The sequence below is a fragment of the Lathyrus oleraceus genome, chromosome 4 (assembly GCF_024323335.1).
Source record: "Lathyrus oleraceus cultivar Zhongwan6 chromosome 4, CAAS_Psat_ZW6_1.0, whole genome shotgun sequence".
In the NCBI taxonomy this organism is placed as follows: Eukaryota; Viridiplantae; Streptophyta; class Magnoliopsida; order Fabales; family Fabaceae; genus Lathyrus; species Lathyrus oleraceus.
The window spans coordinates 174,256,010-174,268,882 of NC_066582.1; positions in this window are offsets into that span (position 1 = coordinate 174,256,010).

Consider the following 12,873-nt stretch of genomic DNA (forward strand, 5'->3'; position numbering starts at 1 on the left):
ATTTGTATTCAACGTAACCATTTTCCATATAAATTACCATTTTCAACTTTCTAAATATCTATGGAGTCTTGTCATTTACAAGCTACCATTCTATTAAATAAAGTTGAGCTTTTACCCAATTGTTTCTACTCTTATTTATTTTAGCCAAATAGTTTTAAATTTTATTATGATCATTTTTGAAAATTAAAGTTTTAATCAAAATCATTTTTCTTAAACATATAAAAGCATTAATTTTAAGCAATCGATTTCATTTAAAAAAGGAATATCAACAGTGGTTCGAAAGCAGTAAGCCCTAAGTGTGGAGCAGTATTAGCTCTCCCCAAGCAGTAGGCGCAATCTCTCTTTCATTCCTGACAACATTATTCAGTGCTCAGTGTTTGTTGATGTCTCCAAAAGATTATTGTTCGCTATTCCCCAACTGAGTGCGGACATTTTGTTATGGCAATTTGCATGATTTCGGCAAAACTTTGGTTTCCTCACTAGTCACCATCAGATTCACTCCCAGTCATAGTTTTCTCCTGGGTTCTGAGCAGCTATTTGTATTTATCCTCTGCATGGTTGTCCCCTATTTTATATGGTGTTGACCTAAAATTCCCCGCAGACTCGATAAAAATCTTTCTCAGCATATCTCTTCCTTCCCCATTTAGGTTTGGGCCTTTGGGATGCCGATCTCTCTTTTCTCTGGCAGTTGTCTCCCCCTTTTTTGTGGATTGACCGAGATTGTATCGATGATTCAAATTTTGTGACACCCTTGTATCCTTTGCGATCATTTTGTCAGCATAAACATCACATATATATATGCATATACATATACACTCATATAATTTCATGGTTGCATCATCATATTTGTTGACTCATTCTTGTGATTCTTATTCCCTGTTATGGTGGTACTTTATCCCCATACGAGTTTAATGTTTGTCCTCCCTCAATTGTAGAGTGTCAGCCCCTTAAGCAGAAAGACTTTAACCTTTCTCCTTTCCCCACTGAGTTATTTCCTTGTGGACGATTATTATTTCAGTTTCCTCCCCAGTTGATTATCTGGATGGAACCACTTCCCTTGAGTTATATCCTCATTGGATTGAGTCTTGATTGACTGTTTATTTCTGGATCTTACCTAGATAGATGTTTTGGGTCCCCTAAGAGAGTTTATTACCCAGTAACTGGTAATATTCCTCAGTTTGCAGTTTGTTACCTCTTGCCCAATTCCCGGCAAAAGTACCCTTGTTTTCTCCCTAGTGGAGTCCCCAGCGGAATCATTTTTATGTTTCCCCAGGAAGTATATCTGTAAGACTCTAATTTTGACCCTAAGATCCCTCATGGCATCATATCATTGCTCAGTGCATTGCCTCAAGGATCATAGCATGATTTGGCTCCTTAACCCTAGGGTTGGGACTTGTGTGAGTGGTTTGAGACCACCAAGCATGATTGTATTGTATACTATTGCTTTTCTTATTTTGATTACTTATTAAAAACACAAAAATATGTGACTAACTCTTTTTGTTTTGAAGCTCAAGTGATCATGTGCCACAATGCTCCTAGGAGGTTCCTAAGCTCAATGAAATGGCTAGATGAAGATGAGAAGAAGCATGACAATGGTCCACAAAGCTCCTAATCATCATATATGCCTCCCAAGAATCTCAATTTTCCAATTTGATCAACATAGCCCAAAGGGCTTGAGGATTGTTTCCCAAGGAAACCCTAATTCAATTGTGTTTTGACTGTGTCTTGCCCATGAAGCAACCTCAACCTATGATCAAATTTAATCAAGGGAAGTTCTTTAATTCGTTATTTTATGCATATATGAGCCTATTTGACAGTCCTCAATCATTTATTCATCAAGATTGGAAGTTTGGCCTTGAAAAGTTGACCAGTTAAGTCATCTGACTAAGTTGAGCACCATTGAGATATAATGCGTTTGTCAAATGAAGATGACCCTAAGAGAAAAACTGTTGTTAAGAACCATATGAACAACTTTCATGTTCATCAAAAATCCATTTGAAACTTGGAAGGTCATCATTCATTTCAAAACATTATAGGTCATTTTGACTGAAACCCTAATTTTGGGTCAACCTACCAAGGGCATAACTTCATTAATTTTTATGATTTTGAGATGAGACCAAATTCATTGGAAATCTTGAGACGTCTACTTCAAATGTTATGTTGGACAAAATTTCATAATCTTAAAAGAAACACATGTGATAATACCAAACATTATAGGTCATATTAGACCTAATCCACTGAATTTGAAAAAGTACCCAACTTCAAACGCCCATAACTTCATCATAAAAAATCCAAATGATGCAAACTTTGAGTCTAAATTAATCACCTTGAAAAGATATACAACTTTAATGTTGGAGGGTTTTCCATTTGAAGCTTGTATCATGGAAAAAGAGGGGTTTGATTGGGCTTACGTTTGGTGAAAATTTTCAAAGGTGACTTAAACATGTTTTGTACCTAAATTTTCACAGCCAGTTTTCATTAATTTCCAAATGCCAAATGATTTTTTGCCCAAAATGACTTTTGTTTCTTATTTCAAAGGCTTTCCAACCATTACTAACATTACTTTTTTGGACTTATCATTGGTGAGTTTCGAAGAGCTCTTCATTTATGTATATTTTGGCATTTCATGTTATAACTTGGTATGCAAGCTAATTCCACTTCATGTACACGTCCAAATCCATTCCAAATGAACTCAACATGGTTTTGCATCCATTATTGAGCCTCACATGCGCCTGTACAGGCCCATGCACATCTAATTTCAAATGCCGTGCACACGAGGGTATCATGATACACAACCAATTTCAACTATAAATAAGCACTCCTTCTCATTCATTCATAAACCTTTTGGAGATCTGAAACGCTGCAGCATTAAAACCATAGCCATACCAAAGGAATTTTCCAGAAAATTTTCTCATTTTCAAGCTTAAAATTCAACATCATTAGTTGATTTTCAAAGCTCAATTCCTTAGCCTATCATCTCCACTGCATCCCTAGAGTAAAGAGGAGTCAAGATCTTGAAGGTTTCGTGGCTTAAAGAGCTTTAATTCAGAGGTATACCTTCAAATTTTTTGGATCTAGAACTTACAATTCAATGTGATATCCTTGTGTTTGTGTGGTTTTCTAAAGTCCTCACTGTCGCTCCCCGGATTTCCCGAATCCAAGTACAAACGCGAAAAGAGGTGGCACGGAAAAAGAGTAGAGTCGCCAGCTATGTACTTTTATCCCAAGAGGAGGGAAAGGTAATACTGCATAACCAAGAGGGAACGGATAAAACAAAGTCTCGAACCAAAGAAAACTGAGTAAGGGGGTCGGTTACGTGAAGGGAAGGTTATCGCACCCTTTCACGTCTGTTGTACTCCACAGGATCCACGTTCGCTATTTATGTCTAAACTGTGTGTATAAAAAGTCCTATATGCGATGCGAAAAAGAGAAAATCAAAGTAGGGAAAAGATAGAGTTATTGCTCACACAGGCCCTACCCTGCTGCATACGTATCTCAAGAAAGATTGAGAATCAGAGCACCGTAGCTCGGCTAACCTATTTTTATTTGTTTTGTGTTTTTTAGATGAACGACGTTACTACGCAATCTACCGGATGCTCGACCTTTGGAGACTTACTCACCTGTAGTAGAAGGAGTTAACATGTTCTTAGGAGAAGAAAATCAATGAGTTTGTTTGTGTTTTAGGAATGCTCATGCAAAAAGGAAGTCCTAGACGAAGGAACCGTGCTACCTAATTGACATGCAAACGAGAGACTATGCGAAGTCTAGCAGTCCTATGGGTGAGACGATCACACGCACAAAAACATATATCATAGAATAAACGCACCAACAAGGAGGCTCAAACATACATGGGTAGGGCTTTAGTCAAGAGGGGTCATATCAACCTCGACAAACAAGCCATGGAACGGTAATCAAAGGGGCTCTTAACCACTGACATTGAACGTCAGGGTAAGCAGATCAAAAGGGTAATGAGGATAAGACCTCATAGCACTTAACCCTGGACAGGGTGAGCTCATGACAAAGCGTGGGGGTTCAGAAAGATGGAACCCTCTCCACTGACTGACCGGACAAAAGATCTTGGGCTTTTGTTCTGAAGCCTCGACACGTAGTGCGAGCATAAGGAACGACAGACTGAATAACGGGGGATTGACTACTAATCCCTTTTATCCGTCAATTGCCTCTTCATGGAGGTCTTTAGCACTGGTGCCTCTTCTTGGAGGTCTTTGGGCACAAAAGTAAACACACAAGAACATTGCCTCCTATCGAGGTCTTCCAGCTAAGAAAGCGGTAAAATACTGAAAAAATGTAAAAGGGATCAAGAGATCTACCACACGGATAAAGATCCGAAGTAACAACAACTAAAGAAACAAGAAACCCGGAGATCTCTCAGGCTAGCACCATCAAAGAAAGCAAGTCAGCAAAGTAATGAGAATAAATCTCCAAATGGTATCCCACAAATAAAGTGGAATACCAAGCAAGCTATCTATTCAAGAGTTACAAACAAGTTAGAATAGAAAGATGGGATGCAATCAAGAGTTACACCAAACAAAAGAATCATATCAACCACACGAATCATGCTATTAAAGTTCACAAAAAGCTCACAAAAAGCAACCAAGGATAGGTGGCCTAAACCTCTTGTCAAACAAACGCGTCAAAAGGTATCAAAACTCAAAGTCAGGGGGCAAGGATCCACACATCAAGACATGACATACATACTAAAACATGTGCCCGGATGCAGTAGAAAGCATGTCATAACGAACAAAAAACAGATTATAGAGCAAACAGAAAAACCAACTGCTGTCATGATCGCTATTATTTCGCTTAGCGAAGGCTTAGCGAAGGCTTAGCGAAGCTTCGCTGCAGGCTCGCCTAGCGATGGGCTAGCGAATGCCTACGGGTTCTGGGTTCTTCATTGATAACAGTAGGATTTCAGAAACCCCAAACCCTATGGTGCTCATTTCATAAACTGAGTGATCAAACATTCAAGGTATTGTTCTACACATTCATGCACATCTAAACCCACATGCAAAACCTAACGATACCCACTCTTTCAAATTCACCCATAATACCTCATACATTCAGAAATTTCAAATTGAAAGCATAAAGTAGTGGAAATAGGGAAAACCTGATTGGAGAGATCGATTAAAATTGAATTGCACCGTTGAGTTTGCAATGCAACGGCTAGGGTTTGTGTGAGATGGAAGTGAAAAGTGTGTGAGTCAGAGTGAGAGTGAATTTTTCTCTTCAGTGTCTGGAGGCTGCTGCAGATTAGTTAGTTAGGTTTCTCTCTCTAGGGTTTTGTTTCAATGAAATTTTGAATTTATACTCTGATTTTCGTGGCTTGGTGGGCTCAGAATGAAGGCAATTCAGGCCCATGATCTTTCTATTATACTTTTTTTTTTAAACGCGTGGGCTTCGCCTAGCAGGTGACTCTAGTGGCCTTTCTTGGGACTTGCTAGGCGAACCATTCTGCTCGCCTAGCGAGCATGACAGCTCATGAACAAACTTTTTCTCCTTCAAGATGAACGTTTGAATGATGAATAGACCCCATTTGAACATGTTGGAAGTAACTCAAGTCATTCCCTAGCCATTTGACCCTCAGTTGACCAACAATTGACTTTTGACTTCACAGTTGAATTTTGAACTGGACTGAGCCCATTAAGCTTGATCCTTCAGATAGAACCCACAAAGTGACTTGGATGATATCCAAGCTTCTTGGAAGACAAACTCTTGGAGCTAATTCTGATTGACATGATGAAGTGCAATATGAAATGTTAAATGACCTAAACTGAATGCATGAATGAGGAGGGCAAATTTGAGGTGTTACACTCACACTTGAGGCAAGCCAATGGTGGCTTCAATTTTCCATTTCGTGCACTTTCAGTTTAAACACCATGATCTTCCACTTCACATTTCCTCTCAATATAGGAAGAGTGAGGAAAATTCATGGATACATTGGTGATATCCATCACACAAGCTTCATTTCCATGTCCTTATTTTTCATTTTTGTTAAACTTTTTTCTCTACAACTGGTGGCCGGATTCTGTTGGCTCGCCGGAGAAGACGGTGGTTTCCACCACCACCATTGACGTGTCTTACTTCCTGGCCCTTAGATCTGAATGCCACGTTCGAATCTCATTCATCCATTATGTTTACTTTATTTAATTCAAAGTGTTGCGCGCTTGACTTGGTTACATCGTGTTCCTCATGATCTGGACCGTTTCTCCTTACAACGCCAATTAATGAAGTCTATCATGTGGCTGCGTATTTTTCTATTATTTCTATTTTCTTTTAATTTTAGTTAATTCCTTTTATTTTCAAAAATTCATAAAAAATTTATTTGAAGTCAGAAAAATATGAGACCAATTCCAAAAAATTGCTTGAAAAATCTGGTTTCATATTTTGATTTTTAAATATTTTTCTGACTTCATTTAATAGTTTTTGTGAATTATTTGGTTTTTAATAGTTTTAATTCATTTTAAAATACTTTATGATATTTGAAAAATCCAAAAATATTTTCTTAGCATTTATGGATCATGATAAATCAATGAAAAATAGTTTCATCAATTTCTTATTTGATTTGAGATTTATTTGAGATCTTAATCCATTTTGTGCTATTTTTAATTGTTTTTAAATACTTTCTGATTTCCAAAATTGTTGAGAAAATTAGTCAAAGTTTGTTTGACCATGTTAGACCTATGAGAATTTAATTGGACTTGTTGAAGTTGATTTGAATTGAATTTGAGGTTTGACCTTATTTGATTATTTTTATTTGCCTTTTATTTTAATTCAAAAAAATACCAAAAAAATATTGTTGACTTGTTGACTTGTAATCTTCATTTCTTTTCTGTTTGGCATTGATTGATGTTGATTTGATTCACATTTGATCAATTGGACTTGATACTTGTCTTCTTTTCCATTCCCTTTCTTCTTCATCCCATTCTTTCCATCAATGGCCAATGAGTTAATGTCTTATGGTTGGTCTTGACAAATGAGAGGTTTAACCTTCTTTGATCCGAACCAAACTCAACTTGATCCATGATCAAGTGAGTTGTTTTGTGTCCAAGATAGGTGCTTCTTGGTCAAGCAAATAACCTAAAGTCCATACAAGGCCCTCCCCCTTTTGTTTTGGCATGACAAGTTTATGGAGCTTGGCTTACTAGTCATGATCTCTAACTTGTGTTCTTTGCCTATATTTTTATTGACTGGCCTCAGATAGGTGCGACTGCTACATTAGTCCACTTACGATTGCTTAACATAGCGCTACATTGTCTTATGACAAACTAACATAACTTCACTAATTACTAACTTTAATTTGAGCATTTAATTTCTTGCCTTTTACTTTTAATGCCATTTATTTCTTGCTCATTTATTCATATTGCTTTTCATTTTGCTCACTTGAGCACACATTTTATGTTTATGTCATTTTTGTTTTGCTCATTTGAGCCCATTATTGTATATAAATATATTGTTATCTTGTGTTTGCTTTGTGTTTGTTTTGTGTGAACCTAATGCAAAAGGAGAAAGGACTTAGAATTAGGACTTACCTATGGTTAAAGGAGTTCAAGAGCAACTAGGCCTCATGCCTTTAGAATGCTAAATCATTGAAGAGCAACTAGGCCTCATGCCTTTAGAATGCTAAAATCCAAATTGGTCTTAAAGGACTTCTCATCCAAACTTATTCTTTGCCCATTCCCCTTATTATGTTGTGAACTTTTTGATGTTTGCTCTTGTGTGACAGGGATCCCACCTTGAGATTGTGAAAGAGGACCATTGCCATGTGTAGCCAAGTTAAGAGACAAGCCAAATAGAAATCCTAGGAGCTTGAATCCAAATTGTGTGATTGCTTATTTGTATGTTGTGTCCAAAGGAAAGGAGCATCTTGAGTCATCTCTATGACTTCAAGAAAAGGAACTCCAAGGGTTTATCTTTTCTCTCTTATCTTTGTATGCTTTAGGACTAGCCCTTCTCCTCTTCTCCCCACTCTAACCCAACCAAAATCTTTTCTTCAAACTTTGACTTTGTTTTAAATTAGAAACCTACGCCTTAAGCCTTTGACTTTTTAAAACTCTTTTCATTAATACTCATTGTGAATAAATCTTAATCCAACTTTGACTTTATTTTGTAAATAAATATAACTTGTAAATATAACTCACTTCAAGTTGTTTTTGTGGTTCCAATGGCCACCTTATTAAAACCTTTTCAAAAAACATTAGTCATAGGTTTGAGTTATCATAGTGGTTGATGTTAATCTCACCTCATCCTTAGTGATTGGATTATAAGTCTTCCATGCTTATTAAAGGGTTAACCCCTCACTAGCATGTTAAAGTCTTCCTCACATGGTGGATTGTTAGTTTAGGTTGAGTTTTCTCCCTGTAATAACAAAAGACCTTAAGGCTTTTGGTAAAATCAATTCACCAATCTTTGAGATTTTTACCCCGAACTACGAGGTTCTGATCCTACCTTTATGATGGTACGTAGGCAATGGGTTCATCCATTCAAACAACAAAATTTGTAAATATAATCTATTCTCTTCTCATCCCTCCAATCTTTTGTACAAATATTTTCACAAATACCAACCTATAACACATATTTGCAAAAAGGGTTCCCTTAGAGTACTAAGGATGTTTTGGGTGCGTAAAACCTTCCCATTTCATAACCAACCCCCTTACCCAGATCTCTGACATTTTTATTAGTTTTTTATTTGAAAAACTTCTTACCTTGGCTTTTGTTCACTTTTTAGCCTTTCCTTTGGACAAATAAAAGTGCGGTGGCGACTCAAATTGTATGTTTACTTTTGGTTTAGTCAATAAACCTAAAGGTAACGAAAACCCCGCTACATAAAAGTGGCGACTCTGCTGGGAAGGAAATTATCTAGTGGGTTTAGCCTAATTTTTGCTTGTATGTGTTGTATGTTTACATTTATTTGTGGCATATTTTTGTGCAAATTTGGGATGAATGTATTGTTTGTAATGTATGAATTGCTTGATATATTGATTGCTTGTATGCTTGGTGGTTTCTTGTCAGATGAGTTCTATACCCGAACTTGAGTGCACTTATGATAGGAGAATGGCATAGTCTTGTTGACTTGTGTGGAGTTATTCCTTAACAAGTTAACTTGCAAGTCCACTCACTTGGTGGAGGTCTTATTGGGATCAATAATGTCACACGAGTAGTCGTGGTTAGGCATTACTCTTTCCAATATAAACCTTAGAAGCCAAGGACCTTAGATACCTAGCCCATCTTGGCCTATTTTAGGACGTAGTATGAAGGTCGTTCAAGTGTAAGACTTGAGGCGATTGTTACGCGATACTACACTCATAAGAGTCTCTCTTGAGAATATTTTTGGAGGACGAGTAGTCGTTTTATCCGATAATATCTGAAAGATGGGATGATGACTATGGGAACCTCTTAGAACATGATTGTCAGGTTTAAACATAGTACACTCCCTTTGGGTGGTTCCTAACTGAGACTCCATGCTCGTGACTTACAACAAACCCTTGATTCGCGGTCGATCTGTTCTTGTATATCCTCAATATCAATGGAACTTGGGTGTTGATAAGGTGTAAACCATAATCCACCAAAATGGATAATTGATATTGATGATAACTTGAGCCATCCTGTCACCTTTGTGTTGTGTGACTTTCTTGATCCTTGAGTGTGATTGTTGCATCCATGCATTCATGCATTCATTCGCATTCGTATCATCCACAATAAAGATTTTACAAGGAACTTAAGAGGTCTATTTGCAAATTTTCAGACATGGATAAGTAAAGAAGGAATACGAAGAAGTACAGTTTCAGACAACCCGACATGAAAGAGTTAAGGAGTCTGGCATCCTATGTATTAGAGCCTTTGGAGTTCAAAGCTCGCCATGGGAAGCTTTTGTCTATTCTTTCTACTAAGGTGGATGAAGGTTTGATGAGTGTGTTGGTGCAGTTCTACGATCCTCTGTATCGGTGCTTCACTTTTCCGGATTTCCAGCTTTTGCCTACATTGGAGGAGTATCCCTATCATGTGGGTATACCTATTCTTGACCAGTTGTCGTTCAGTGGTTTGGAGAAGATTCCGTCTTCTCAAGAGATTGTTGACATGCTTCATATGGATGTGTCTGACATTGTTGCCAATATGACTACCAAAGGTGGAATTCAAGGTCTCCCATCTAATTTTCTGATTACCAAAGCTACTTTGTTTGGGAAGGCCATGAGTAAGGAAGCTTTTGAAGCCATATTTGTACTCCTCATCTATGGGCTAGTTTTATTTCCCAACATAGACAACTTCGTGGATGTGAACGCTATTAGGATTTTCTATTTTCTTAATCCGGTTCTGACTCTGTTGGGTGACATTTATTTCTCTTTGCATATGAGGAATGCAAAGGGTGGTGGTTCCATTGTGTGTTGTCTGCCCCTGTTGTACAAGTGGTTTATTTCGCACTTGCCTCATACGCTTGCCTTCAAGGAGAACAAGGGATGTCTACGGTGGTCCACGAGACTTATGTCTCTCACTAATGATGATATCTCTTGGTATAATCGTGTTTATGATGGCGTTCAGATTATTGATTCTTGTGGTGAGTTCTCCAATGTACCTCTTCTTGGTACATGTGGTGGAATTAACTACAACCCTGCTTTGGCTCGCCGTCAGCTTTGGTTCCCCTTAAAGGATAAACCTAACAACATTTTGTTGGAAGTCTTATTCTTTCAAGAGGGTAAAGATCCCCAAAACTTGAAGGATAGGATGGTTCGCGCCTGGCGCAAAGTTCATAGGAAAGGAAGAAATGAGCTTGGTCCGAAGAATTGTGTTGCTTTGGAACCATACACCTCTTGGGTGAGGAGAAGAGCTCTTGAGTATCGCATGCAGTACGAGTATCTGAGACCTACCCCTGTGGTTATGGTTGAACCTTCAACCCTCCCTAATCAAGGAGTTAAGGAGTTGAGAGACGAAGACCGTTCGCGTGCCTGGGTTCGTGAGCGTGAGGAGCTTTTTCAGCAGCTCAAAGATAAGGATGCAATGATAGAGTTTCTAGAGCATCAGGTTATTGATGAGCCTGATGATGTGGTTACTTCTCTTCTTCCTCACTCGTCCAGGTTTTGGAAGAGGAAGTATGATCAGCTCGCCAAGGAGAAGGCCGACATGGAAGCAACTTATGAGGGAGAGGGGAAGAGGCTTCGTGCAACTTATCTTCCGATCTCGAAAGCTTTGGATGATTGCTTCTAGGGCTCCATAGGATGTTTATTCTCCTTTCCTCTTGTATTGTATTTGGTTACCAAAACTGTACTACTTCTTTGGTGTAAAAAGTTTCCAAATATTATTGCTATGAGTATTCCATATATGTCTTAAAGGTTTAATATTTTCAAAAAAATTGCAAATAGATCTCTAAAAGGTTCCTCTGATTAAAAACAAATCATGTGCACAAGCATTGCATGCATCATATGCATAAGAAAGTTTTGTCCCGAGCTCTTGATCAGTGGTCTAACTCTTTGCTCTTCATTTATTTTTAAGACAAGCTGACGCACTGGTATAACACCAGAGCAAATCATCCAAAGATAATGGAACATCTTGAGCAAGAGAACAAGGACCTGAAGGAAGAGATTGCTAGACTGACTGCCATGATGGAGTCAGTTCTGGCTGCGCAAAGTCAAGCTTCACCAATTCCTGCAACTCCTCCTGCGAGGACGGTCATTTCTGAGGTAGCTACTTCAATAGTGCCCGCTGCAACAACCCACTTCGCTCCTACTATGCCAGTTGGATTCCCTTGGGGAATGCCATCTAATTTCATACCAGAGGGTTTTGCTCCTACTCTTGCTTCTATGCCGGCATCTAGCCCGGTCCTGTCTATGCCACCTCCCGTTGTGCACACCTTACCTCGAGTAGAAGACACCATTTATCATTCTGAGCCGTCTGAGAGCCCGAACATATATGAAAAAATGGATGAGATGAAAGATCAATTCCTTGAGTTGCGCAAGGAACTGAAGACTTTGAGAGGTAAGGACCTCTTTGGGAAACGTGCTACTGAGTTGTGCTTGGTGCCCAACGTTAAAATCCTTGTTAAATTCAAAGTGCTTGACTTTGAGAAGTACAAGGGAAATACATGTCCACTCAGCCATCTTGTGATGTATGCTCGCAAGATGTCGACACAGACCGACAATGATCAACTGCTGATTCACTACTTTCAGGATAGCCTGACAGGTGTTGCGCTCCAGTGGTATATGGGGCTGGAGAGTGCAAGCATTCGCACTTTCAATGATCTAGGTGAGGCCTTTGTAAAGCAGTATAAATATAATATGGACATGGCTCTAGACAGGAACCAGCTGAGAGCAATGTCCCAAAAGGACAAGGAGACCTTCAAGGAATACACCCAAAGATGGCGAGAACTGGCAGCTCAGGTAGTGCCACCCTTGGAGGAGAAGGAGATGACAAAGATCTTCTTGAAGATTTGATCTCTTTCTATTACGAGCGCATAATTGCTAGTGCTCCCTCGGACTTCATCGAAATGGTGAATATGGGGATGAGGCTAGAAGAAGGGGTCTTTGAAGGACGTTTATCTCGTGATGATGGTTCCTCAGTAAAGAAATATGGAGGATTTGCTAGGGAGAAGGAGGGGGAGACTCATGCAGTTTCTTCCCATGTCAAAAGAAGGCCCTCTGTGAGGAGGAAGGATGTGCGACCAGCCGTCAACCAACACCAGGTGGCTCATATAGCACCTTCTTTCAGAGAAGTTCAACAACAACCACCACAACAACATCATCAACAACAACAGGCTTACCAGCCTCGCAACAATAACAACAACAGCACCAGCAATTATGAGAGGAAGAGGGTGACTTTTTACCCGATTCCGGTGACATATGCTGAACTTTATCCTTCCTTGATTGATAG